Here is a 13,401-nt window from a genome sequence, read left to right as displayed (position 1 = left end):
AGAGTCAACTCCCAAATACGAGAATTCTTATCTGAAAACTCCCCTATTAAACTATGTTGTCTCATGTAAGGCATGGCCACGTGCCCTGCTGCCCAAACCAGAAGGTACCGTGAACTCTGGACACGTCTCTATTCCTACATCTCTCGTTGCTGAGATTCATCAACTGTGCCTTCCAAATGTTTTCCGTCTTGCCTTCTTTCCAACCCTGCCCTCCATAACACAGCGTGGGCCCTCCTCAGCTCTTGCCGGAAAATAGTAATTACTGGCTAAAGGCTTTCCCTGCAACCCCCACCTGTGGTCCCGCCACCAGCCTGATCCTACTAGAAGCAAATCTGGTTCAGTTACGCCAGGGCATGCGTAGCTCCAGAGCTTGGAAGCCCCAAACTGCAGCACTCTGTTCTTCCTGGCCAGGCCTTCTTCTGCCTTCCCCCAGGGCGCAGTCTCTGCTCCTGCCCTGCTGACGTGCTCCTGAGAAGGTGAACTGTGGTGTCTCCATGACATCATTCACGCAGTGGCCACGGCTGTCCTTCCTGCCCACTCTGCATCTGCCCACTGGCCACGTCTCCTTCCGTCATCTTCCAGACCCAGCATTGCTCCAGGAAGCCACTGAGATCCCTCCACCCTGCAGGCCGTGTTGGGGTGTCTCCTGGGCACCTCTAGTTTGCTCACGGTGCTGTATTACAACTTTGGGTTCCCCTTTCTCTCCCACCAACGCTAAAATTCTTCAGAGAAGCAACTGTCTGTAGCATTCCACGCATGTGTGGAAACAGACATTACTAGGATTATTTTCAGTGGTTTGCTGATTAAGAAGAACTTTGGTCTACATTATTATTTCTGTGACACATTTATTTACGAAACACAGAGTGAACCCCCTTATGCAGTGAAGATGCTGAGGGTGTAGGAGGTCAACCCAGAAATAAGGGACTTTCCAAGCCTATACATAAATTATAGAGGAATTCAAAAGGAAGGGAGTTAGCAGGAAAGAGGAAACAGGTTACAACTATGTCAGGAAGGATTTCTTAAAAAGGAAAAAAACCCTCATCATAGAAAAATTTCTGAAAATCTGGCATGGGTACAAAGGAGAACATAAAATCCTTGCTAGATTTTTTTAGCAAGAAATTTTCATTGTTTAAAAAATATTTCATAAAGACCTATAGTATTTAGGCACTAAATACCTCTACTAGAGATGAGAACTAGATGAACACATAAAAGCCCTACGTGGGAACTCAGAACAGCAGGTGTGGCAGCCCCGGGAAAGGAGCACCTCAACGTGCCACCTCCCCTCCCCTCATCAGGAGAACTCAGGAGGAAGCTGGGGCTGGGAGGCGGCACCACCCTTCCCCGTTCTCAGCAACCTGCTGGGTCACGTATGTAGAGAGCCTTCCTGGAACGCTTGAGAATGCTGATCCAATAGTAAGCAGGTGGCCCAATAGTGAGCAGGGAAGAATAAAGGCAGGCAAAAAATGAGGATAAGGAGGTATTCTGAGGGCAAACACTATTATGAGCAGTGTCTGTCCTGCAGTCTTATGTGAGACTCAGCATCTAGACCAGAGGTTCAGTGGGAATCTGTGCACAACACTGGGGGCCAAGCAGGGTGTGGGGTCGGATCAGGGTCGGCATTCCCTTAGAGCAGACTCGAGTGCGTGACTGTGGAAACACCTCACTGCGAAGAAGGAGGCTTGCCTACTCAGGTGGGAGTGCAGAAACAAGCAAGAGGCAAAAACTGCCTCTCAGATTTCTGCAGCTCACACTGAAGCCAGTTGGAAGCCAAAATCCTCATTACTAGTGCTGCCTGAAAAACCCCAATCCAAACATTTAGTTTTTAGAGGTTCCAGATCAGTAGCACAATGAGGACCAGGCAGACGCAGTGTAAGTACTCTCTGGAAGAACATGCTTTAAGCATGTCTCAGAGTTTAAATGGGAAATTCTAAGGGACATGAGCTCACAACATAAATCGCTAAATAATCATGGATATGAACTGTGAGCAAGAATCAATAGAGACAACAAATTCCAGAATCAGACCTGTGCAGATGGCAAAGGTTAGGAATTTGTATAAATAATATATGTGTGTTTAATAGATTTGAAAAACAGCAAGGAAGGCTGAAGCAGTATAAGAAAACTAGATTATAAAATGACCAAGCAGATTTGTTAAAAAAAAAAAAAAGTTAAACTTTAAAACTGAAACTATAGTTTAAATAAAAAATTCAATAGATCGGCTGGGTGTGGTGGCTCACACTTATAATTCCTGCATTTTGGGAGGCCGAAGTGGGTGGATCACTTGAGGTCAAATGTTTGAGACCAGCCTGGCCAATATGGCAAAATCCCATCTCTACTAAAAATACAAAAATTAGCTGGTGTGGGGGTGCACGCCTGCAATCTCAGCTACATGGAGGACTGAGGCAGGAGACTTGCTTGAAAACGGGAGGCAGAGGTTGTAGTTCATGCCACTGGACTCCAGCCTGGGCAATAGAGTGAGACTCCATCTCAAAAAAAAAAAAAAAAAATCAATAGCCCAATTAAACAGCAGTTGAGACAAAGTCCAAGAAAGAGTTAGTAAAGGGGAGGTTGAATTTGGTGGTAATTGAGAGAAAGACAGAAATACAGGAAATATGAAAGGGGGTTAAGAAATATGGAAGATAGAAGGAGACGAATCCAGCATGCCTCTGACTATTCGAATGGGACAGAAGAAACAAAGAAAAATAGAAAAGCACTATTCAAAGAGGTGAGGCAATAATGCAGCATTTTTCGGAGTGGATAAAATATACCAAGCTTCATATTTATGAAGACCCCCAAAATCTCCAGGAGGATTTCATGAAAATACATCATACCAAAATACATCATATTAAATGTGCAGAATATGAAAAACAAACAAACAAAAAAAACTCTCCAGAGCAACCAGAAGGAAAGACGAATTTTCTACAAATGAATGTTAATTATCGTCAGCTACCATCTCAACAGAATACTGGAAGCCAAGAGAGTGAAATGATATACGCAATGTGCTAAGAGAAAATACCTTTAACCTTGAATTCTCTGTTCAACAAAAAAATCTTTCACAAACAAGGGCGAAACAAAGACCTTTCCAAGTAAAGAACTGGAGAAAATGCACTGCCAATGGAATGGTATGGGTAAAGCTAGACGCACATGGGCTGCCTAAAAATAAAAATAAACCATTTGTGTCTTGCATGATTTGTGGACTTAAGTTGGAATTAAGGTCCTGAGTTTAAAAATGGCATATACAGGATATTGATCAGTTAAAACCTTCTAACGTTTTCATGTTTTTCTGAAGATAAAGAGGTTTGATTACCTTTAGACAAAAATTTAATAGAGTGGTTAAATATACATGCTGACGTTAAGCACACATGCTAAAGTTTCTAAAGCAATTAATAAAAAGAATATAAATCCAATGTCTAATTGCCAAACTAATGGAGGTCAAAGCATAGAACAAGAAAAAAAATTTCAAATGATGGTAGAAAAGCAGGAAAAAAGAAACTTGGAAAAAGTAGGATAAGCAAAAAACAACTGCTGGGAATGGCCACCGCCATGGGCCCTGAGTGTCACTGCACCATCTTGCTGAGGATATGAAGAATGTCAGGTGTTGACCACTGTTAAGCCAGGCCATTGCTCAGTGTCGTGTTTGTCATGAGCAACCTTGGGAAATGAGGTAATGTTTTCCTCCAAGACAAAAGCAGCCTTGCTGACCACTTGTTAAAAAACACCAGGTTCCCCAAGCTCAGCTTTCCTCAACTGAGACGCAGTTTTACTGTGAACATAGAATCCATCTAGGCCCCCATAGGACATGGGGGGCAAAAGTGTTCCATACAAATATGATGCTCATGCCATTTTCTGTTCCTTGAATTAAAATGTCCTTTATCGCTGATCTTCCAGTATTCACAAACTCTTTCAGCTAGTACTAGGATAATTAGTAATTTGTAAGTGAGGCAAAATAAAATCCTAGACCATATGCAACCTAAATAGATAAAAATAAATCAAAATATATCAAAAAATAAAATCAATGTTAATGAGCTAAACTCTCTAGTTAAAAGACAAAGAGTGCCAAATTGGTTTGCAATACATTTAGTTAAAGAAAAGCATATATAACAAGAGACATAAAAAGTTTCAAATAAAATAATGGAAATAGATACATCATGCAAATAGTAATGAAAAGTAGTATTAATATCATACATAGGATACCAAAAGCATTCATAGATATAGAAAAAGCACTACATATGGCTGAAAGTTTCAATTCACCAGGAAGATACAATAATTCTAAGTTTACATGCACCAAATAATACAGCTTCAAAATGGATTAATCAAAAATGACAAAACCAAAAGGAGGAATTGACAAATCCATTATTATTTAGAAGAATTTTCATCTCTGTGGACGTCTTGGGCCATTGTACATCTTGCTGCTCTCATCTGGACAATGTGGGACCTGCCTTTGCTTTTGTTCACCAAGATTAACACTGAATCCTCCTTCAGTTCTGACCTCCAGTGTCAGTCCTTCAAGGATGTGCTCTGTGACTCACCCCCAGACTCAGTCAGGTGCCCTGGTAGATGCTCTCAAGGTATGAGGAATTTCTTAGATGGAAATACTCACTTAGGTGTCTGTGTGTGAGCATTTAATCCATGCTTTTATTAGAGCTGCCCTGTGAAGGCAGGAATTGTGTCCCCTTTGCAAACCACTCCACACAGTGCCTGTTACTGGACCACTTAGAACAAACATTTGCTGAATAGATAGATGAACGAAAGCAGTCACTGGACTGGCAGCCAGATGGCCGCTACTGCGTTTTTGACATGTACTTTGTGCCCCAGGATGGAAGTGCAGAATGAGAATTAACTCGTGACAATCGGCTCCCTCTCCCTCTTCTCCTCTCCCTCCCTTTCCTCTTTTTAAGCCAGTAATTAGCACATAACCTTGGGCAACTGAGGCAATAAGTCAGTAACTATAAATAGTATTTTTAGATTTGCTAAGAGCATGCAACATGTACTATTCAAAAAGGAAAAGAAAGGGAATTATCTAGTAGGGCACAGATGTTATATTCACAATGGTACATCCTGAAGTTCAACATGGGGAAAAGCCCACATTTCTTGGAATCAATGTACGTCCCATTTACTGTGCCTGCTCCCCCAGCCCATGACATCACTTCTTCCAGTTATTCTTTTGATTACATGTCCTTCCGGGAACAACTGGCTGGAGATTCTGGTGACTTTTCAGGAAGTTTGGGGCTCCAATCCTATCACCATTTTCCAGGAGCACTGCTTTAGCTAAACCTCCCAGTCTTCTCAGGGAAGGAGCTGACTTAAGTTGCAAACATGAAGGTATATTACAAATGTGTTTTGGCTTAGATGTATTTTAAATAAGGGCATATATAAATACACACACATCCACACACACAAACACAGAAATGACAGCCTAGGGATTTGTGATGTCCATGTAATATTAACATAATGAGTGCCATGGCTTACTTGCATCCCGCAAGAAGACGCCTTGAAGTCCTTACCTCTAGTGCCTGTAAACATGACTTCATTTGGAAATGGCATCTTTGCAAATGAAACCAAATTAAGATGAAGTCATAATTAGAGGAGGGTGGCTCTAAATCCAATACGACTGGTATCTTTATAAGGAGAGAAACACACGCGCAGAGGAGTGCCTCATGGAGGAGGAAAGAAAGATTGCAGGGGGGCATCTCCAAACTAAGAAACGCCAAGGATTGCCGGGAACACCAGAAGCCGGAAAGAAGTGTGAATCAGACTCTTTCCTACAGCCTTTAGAGGGAGTGAGGCACTGCCCACCCCTGATTTTGGAGTTCTGGTCGCCAGAACTTGGGAGGACAAATTCCTATTGTTTTAAGCTGTCCAGTTAGTAATGCTATCTTATGGCAAACCTAGAAAATGAACTAAACTACTTAGACATCCTTTAAAGCTAGCTATGAAACTTCCAATTTGATAAGGACTTGAAAATGTAACAAGATGCACAATGGCATCTGGAAGTATTTACCTTTCAATATGAAGAATGGCAGTGGAGGACCAGGCTGCCGATAAGACAAATTGCAGAGCTGGAATTAGAGCCACAATGTTCGTTTCTGAATTAGCAATCGTGTGGGGGAAACTGTTTAAGTAAAAGAACACTGAGAAGGGAGTCAGAACACTTGGGTTAGAGTTCCTGTTCAGCTGCTTTCTATCTATTTCCCCTAAGTGCTGGTCCACCCTGTCCTTCTGCCTGTCACAAACTCTCCGCCTCCCCTCCTCTCTCTTCAACCTGCTGACTCCTGTCCCTCCCATAGGCCTCAGCTCAGACTCCACTCCTGGGAGGCCTGCCCTGGTTCCTAGGCTGGATTACAGGACCTCCAGGAGGCAGCCCTGCCATCCTCATGGGAATGCGCCCCCTCTTCTCTGGATCCACCTGGAGACGGGGGGTGCTCCAGGAAGCCTGGCCCCTGCCCATCGTAGTCTGTGTTGTACCCACACAGTCCTTGGCACATAGCAATTCATTTTTAGCTCTAAATAAATAAATGTATGAAATTAACAGTAGCATTAACTTTGCCATAGTTTTGCAAACTCAAATTACGGTCTACATTGTGTCAACATTTCAACTTGGCTGTGTCTGGAGAAACTTGATTGTCAGAAGATGAACTAAAGGATAAAAAGACAGTCTGTGTGTGCCCCTTGAAGCCGCCAAAGCCGGCCTGGGTCTGTCATTGCTCATTAGAACAGAACATTTGCTTCTAAGGTTGGTCCTCTGTGCAATTAGAGTTGTGGTGGTCAGGTTGTAAATCGGAGTGGATCACTCCTATTGTTAGGGAATTTAGCTGTAGGAATTGAGAAAATTGCCATGGTTCCTGAGTGCTGAACCCGCAACCTGTGTGTGGCTTAGTTTCCTTAACCTTAGTGCTCATCTCAGTTGCTAAAAGGGCATCTACGTTAGTCTCCCAGATCACGTGGAGTCTCTCACTCAGTTCTACATGGACCCTGGCTGTGGAACAGAAGTGGCTGGGAGAGGAAAGTGGGGACACAGTCAGCAGGGAGCCCCCCTGGACCCACACAGTCGTTGCCCCGAGAGCCATACCTGCCAAGAGGCCCTGAAAGAGGAAGAACACAAGCCAGCCAAGCCGGGGACTGGACAAGCTGCTCAGCGACACTGAAGCTACAGGCTAAGTCCTGGTTCACGGAGGAGCCAGCCAGGGTCAGGCTGGAGTCTTCTTTCATTCATGACATGCATCTGAGCAGACATTGCCCCCCACGGGAAGACCTGTTCCAGGCTCCTGCCTCTGGGGGAGCCCCTGACATGCACCTTCCTGGGGTCACCCGCACCCCAATCTGGCCCTTCTGGGCCACAGTGCAGCTCTCAGGGACCTTCCTCGTTTTACCAGGGGGCTCCTCACCAGTGCTTACCCTGAAGAAGTGACCCCCTAATGCCCCTCCAGCTCCTAGGATCCTTGACCCCCACCAAACACACCCTTTTGTCCTCACACCTTGTGACTGTCCTTTGAGATCTCAGATGCGGGCACCCTCCACTCCATTCTAAATCAGGACTCAGCCCCTTTCTCTCACCAGCAAGCTCTCCTGCTTCTCAGGCTGTGGTGCGGGTGGGCCTCTGTGCAGGCTGCTCCCTTGGGTGCCTTCTGCTGCCACTTCTCCCTCAGCTCCTCACATTCCTGCTCCGTCCTGTCCCTAGGTTGACGCCCAGTCCTCCAGACCTCCCACCCCAGCTCAGAGCCACAAGTCTCGAAGCCTCTGGGGATGTCCTCCAGGCACTGCCAGGGAAGAACTAACTCATTCCACAAATATCTGAGTGCCCAGTATGTGCCAGAAACCATTCCAAGTCATGCCAGTTCCCCCAGTTCATCATCTTTTTACCCCAGTGTTCTCCTTTTTTTTTTTTTTCTCTAAACCTCTGTGGTCACCATGACCACAGTTCTTCAAATCATCCTGATTTCCCCCCTTTCACGGACCACCCAGCCCAGCCCCTTCACACTTTGCATCCTGTGCATTTAATCGCTGTGTCACCACACGCCTGCCTCCTCCCCATGGCCACAACGGCCCCAAGGCAGGGCTTCATCTCTTCCTGCCGATTAGTGCAGTTCTCTGCTAGTGAGGGTGGGGGCCTCCAGGATTCCTTCCCAGTCTGTCTGCACTGCTGTTCAGATGTGTTTTAAAATTCAAGTCTGGTCAAGCCCTTCCCTACTGTACGACATCCATAATGTCCTGTACGTTTAAGGATAAAGTTCACATCTCTTAGCTGACCACACAAGGTCCTACATGCCCGTTCCGCTGATTTCCATACCGCTCCCTAACGGGAGCTCTTTACTATTGCTCTTACTGTAAACTGTCCCAATGTAGCACATTTGAAAAACAGCCCCTCCATCTAGCCAGTTTCCTCTCATCCTTTGAAACTTGGCTTAAGTTTCTCTGGGAGGCTTCTTGTACACACATGACACACACACATGCACATACACTCATATACACACACACATGCACATGCTCACACATATGCACTTCTTCATACACACACATGCTCACACACATGCACTCACATATGCACATGCTCACACACACGCATGCACATACACACATGCTCATACACACAGGCACACACAAATGCTCAAAAACACATACATGCACATGAACGCACACATGCCTATTTCCACAAGCACACACACATACATGCACATGCGTCTCCTCACTGCCCAATTTTCATGCTCTTTTTCTGAGGGCCTGGAGAACATTGTACACGCCTCCGTCTTACCATACACAACTGCTGCACGGTCAATTTGCTTTTGTACCCGCGACTGGGCAAGAACTACTTGAGAGCAGAAGCCATGTCTCGTTTGACAAACAGGCAGCTGGCGTGGGGATGGGACAGGCATTTAATAAACATTTCTGGATTGAACAAGTGAGAGAGTTTGTGTATTCCTGAACGCCTCACCATTTTAATATTTTCACCTATCACCGCCATGTGGCCGACTTCTAAATCTCTATTTCCAGCTCTGCCCTCATTCACTAGCTAGAATCTCCTGTTTCCAGCTCTCTGCAGCTGGCTCCATCTGCACGCCACTCCTATCTGTAGGACAGTGATTATTCCGGTGTCTGCATGTTGTCCTGAGGTCCTGAACTTTGGGATGGCACTGACTATCTGCCACCATCGACTCAAAACATGGGTGGCTGGCACAGGAAGCATCTCACTCTGTGTCCTCACACCCCTTAGGCATTCCACCATCACCAAGGCCTGTGGAATCCATCTTGCACCATCTCACAAACTCACCTGTCTCTCTAAGGCCACTGGCACCTATGCCAGCCCTACTAGTGGGCTCCTTCTTTCGCCCCTCCTCCAGTCTAGTCAATATGTCACCGACAGATTATCCCTCTCCACTGCTCCGCCCTTCAGTCATCCATACCACACAATGTGACTCAATAATTCAAGCTGCCATTCTAAACGTGGCCTCATTTGTCACGTGGGTATCAAGTTTTTCTCGCACCGCCCAGAGTCTGCTCCGCACCCAACCCAGCAGGACCAGGCAGCATTTCCACATCCACTGCTCATGTTCCTGCCCCTGCACTCATCTGCGCTCCCCCCCCGCCCCCCCCTCTCCCTTCTTCTTAGACCGTCTAGCCATCTTTTAAGTCCAAACTCAAATAGGACCTTTTGTTCATGCATTTCCTCATTTCCCATTAGGATAAAACTTATTTCTCCTATGAAACCATGAGCACTTTACTGCGTTGACTGTAATATTCTAACTTTTGTTCTAACTAGAATCTGTTTCTGTGTTATCCTCCCTGTTAAATCCTATGCTGCATATTGTAATTCCCAACAAAACAAATGAGCGTGGTGCTGAGGGAATCTTCCTCATGATACATAAATTTCCAGATTTTTAAGGAATGAGAGCCTAATGTCACCCTATCTGACATTTCTGAGGCCAATGGTCTTTTAAGGGTAACGAAGAATTATTATCATAATAAATCTTTGGGAATGATACCTTACTCGTCCATGCAAGCTCCACCTCCAGGCCAATGTCTTGCATGCAGGAGGTGCTCAGTAAAAGACTGTGCAATGGGATGGGATTGTAGCCCCAGTAAGCTGAAGACAAACAGGGACTCCCGGTTCCACATCAAGCAGGTGAGCTCGTGTGCACGTCAAAGCTGAGACCATGGTGGCTTCCTTGGAAAGCATGTAGAACCCCACATAATTGTTTTGCTACCGGACTGCAGGGCTGTCTTTCTGCTAACTCATTACCAGAGGCTGAAAGGGCTCACCAGCCAGACTCCAGAACTGCATGTCCAACATGATCTCAATAGGTAGTGGGTCATCGTGGAGGGTAGAGAGTCTCTCTGAGTTAGTCTTATGAAAACAAATCTTTATTACCTTTAAAAGAACACTGGCCTCAGAAATATCAGATAGGGTGACATTAGGCTCATATTCCTTAAAACCCTGGACTTTTATATACCATGAAACTTCCTTCAGGACGAGGCTCATTCATTTTGTTGGAAATTACAAAAAGATGCACAATTAACTTGCACCACAAGGTGCGGAGCCAGAGCCCCTCTCCACTGCAGGGCAAATGAGATAAGGCCTCCCCTGGAGTTTCTATTTTGGGGTCTCCCACAGGAAGTCCTTCATCACCACGTTCTTATTCATAGACACTGAAACAATACTAGCATTCAATTTCTGCCAGGAACTGGGGTAGCAAGAAGAGGGGGCATTCTACAGCTGTCTAGAGGCGGGAGGGAGGAGGGCTCCATGTTCAATGTTCTCTTTTCACGGCCATCACTTTAGTGTCAGGAAATCACGACTGTTCAGGTTGTGTCCTGCCTTCACTGGGGCTGGCCAGTGGCATGCATATACTTGCAGGGTTGTGTGTGAGGGTGAACTGAGTCAGGCTTGCCTAAATAGATGGCACGCTGCTGGTTCAGGAGCACTCAAATCGCTGGCTCACGCTGACTTGGTTCTCTCTCTGTCTCCAGTCCTGGCTGAAATTCTAAGTGATTTTTGACTTCCGGAGCCATCTGTAAGAAAGGCTCTTCTTGGAACCCTGGAAACTGCAGGTCTCATTTGGGCAGCTGAGCGGGATTTGAGGTGGCTCAACAGAACCCATGAGGTTCAAGGTAGTTGGGTTTAACACTTTGAATCTGAACGTATGAATAGGTCATTTAAAAAAAAATTGTTTCAGCACCTAAACTTATGACCATGGACAGCTCTGGGCAAAGGTCCCCTGACTGCAGGGACCTGCCCCGTGATGTGGTCATGTTACCCAGGTCCTGCCTTTGCAGCTGTGGAAGCCAGGCTGTCCACCAGAAAATGTCAGGGCCTTGCTCACATCACCCCGGTATGTGAAGATCAGAATTTAGATAAGAACCCAGATTTCTCAGCTTAAAATTGGTATTTTTTACTTTATCTCATAGTTATATCATATATATATATAATTTGGTAAAAAGAAGAACATATTCTCTACTTCTAAAGGCTCCATCTGCAAGCATTTGTACAATTCAGCAAGTACAGAAAAGTGTTGGATCATGTGGGCAGCAATTCAAAGATTTTTTTAACCAAATTATGCAATTATCTCAATGCACAGGATTATGTAAGAGTATCTAAAAAACAGGTTATTACCAGCAATAAAATCAGAGATCTGCAGTTGATTGGTTTTTCATGTATTTCTAAACTTGGCAATGGGTTTGTAATACCCATTGGGCCCTCTTGTTGCTTAGCTTAACATTTTTCAGAAGTGGACAATTCTTCACGGAAAGACAATGGAAATCCGAGGAAAGCTACGAAGGTGGTTATCAGAGAGAAAATTTCCTTGAAGCACTTTAGCTGTCACTTTGAAATGTTAGTGACATCCTTTGGCAGTGATCACATGTGCCACATGCCACTAATCTTTGGAATCCATAAAGGTGACAGCAGCCTGTACACAGGACGCTTCAATCTGATGATGATGACGTTTATGCAGTGATGTCTGGCTCGCAGGTACACATACAACATAGCCAACTCTTCTGTCTCACACCTCATCAGAGCTCTTCCTCTGATCCCATTTGGAAAAGGCTGTCGCACCTGAGGGATCCACGTGTCAGCTGTTGCTCTTGTACAAGTTCAGGTGGCACGCATTGGGGATCCATCCCGCTCTGTGCCTCCAACGGCTGACAACGTGCAGTCAGGATGCAGGAGCGTCAGCCTTCTCCAAGCGAGTTCTCCGCACTGCCATGCATCCACTAGCCCTTCACTTACTTTTGCTGCTAGACTTTCAACAACACTGAGTGCTAGAAGAATTTAAGAATGTTAAAATAGATATGATGAGAATACTGTTTTCTGAACATCTTCACATATGAAGAGTAAAAGTCAGAGGACAGAGTTTCAGATTATTTCACAGAAGAAAAACACCTTCACATTACATGTGGCAAGAGCCTCTTGGGGGTATCATGTCTTCTCTTCATTTGCTATTGTTTTCTTTTAAGGCATCTCACCAAGAACTTGCTTCCATATGCATTTCATATTCCAGTTTTCTTTCCTGGTTCACAATTTTATTCAGAATCTTAAATTAACTGTCCTTGGGAAGTGTACAACTAGTTTTACCCAAAGGATGGCTGCAAATACACAGTCTTCAACATAAGACAATTTCAATGTTTCCCATGAGGAATGTGATCATTTGCACTTAATTCTTTTCAGGGAACTTAGCAAAAACCACATGGAGGCTGTCTTCTCTATGGTGCGACCATGAACTGGACACCATTTCTTGACTTAATCATTAAGTTATGTCCTATTTTTGCCCATAATGATCTTCATGTCCCTGAATACCAGTGTGCACACCTGTCAGTGTCGGAGCACCCTCTGACCAACTCGACTCTGATCCCTGGTGGCCGAGTGGCCTGCCTGGGTTCCCCAGCTAGAGGACAGCTGAGTCCTTAGTAATTTCAGACAGGGCCCAGACATCACGGAAGAGATGCTGGTAGTGGTGAATTGTACTGAGAGATTCAAGCTCCATCTTAATCAGTGTAGAATAATGGAAGCTTTTTTAAATTCAGCAGGCAAGCCCTATAATTAAACTCACATGTCATCAATATTCCATCAGGGCGCAACTCAGCTGCCTATCTCCCTGCCTGATGCCCTGGCTAGCTGGGCTGCCGTCATCATGCTGGGCCCAGCAGCAGGCAATTTGCCGGGCTGCCCACAGTGGACACTCTGACTTCCCAGGGTAGCCCTGAGCCACAGAACCTGCCACTGGGCATTGCCCATTATTCTATTTTTCTCTCCTAGTGAATTTTTGTTGTTGCTGTTCAGATGGAGTCTCATTCTGTCTCCCAGGATGGAGTGCAGTGGCATGATCTTGGCTCACTGCAACCTCCATCTCCTTGGTTCAAGCAATTCTCGTGTCTCCTCCTGAGTAGCAGGGATTACAGGCAAGTGCCACCACA

General features: G+C 45.2%; 1 protein-coding gene across 4 annotated transcripts in view; it reads right to left on the bottom strand.

Annotated features, from left to right (window-relative positions):
• RPS6KA2 (ribosomal protein S6 kinase A2) overlaps positions 1-13,401 on the bottom strand; it is a 447,811-nt gene that overhangs the window by 221,015 nt on the left and 213,395 nt on the right. The gene's annotated exons all lie outside the window — the stretch shown is intronic.

This window comes from Sapajus apella, unplaced genomic scaffold, assembly GCF_009761245.1.
Source record: "Sapajus apella isolate SASKATOON/1434 unplaced genomic scaffold, GSC_monkey_1.0 scaffold82, whole genome shotgun sequence".
NCBI classification, from domain to species: Eukaryota; Metazoa; Chordata; class Mammalia; order Primates; family Cebidae; genus Sapajus; species Sapajus apella.
The sequence above is the reverse complement of the archived record's forward strand: the minus strand, read 5'-3'. Positions and strand labels throughout refer to the sequence as shown.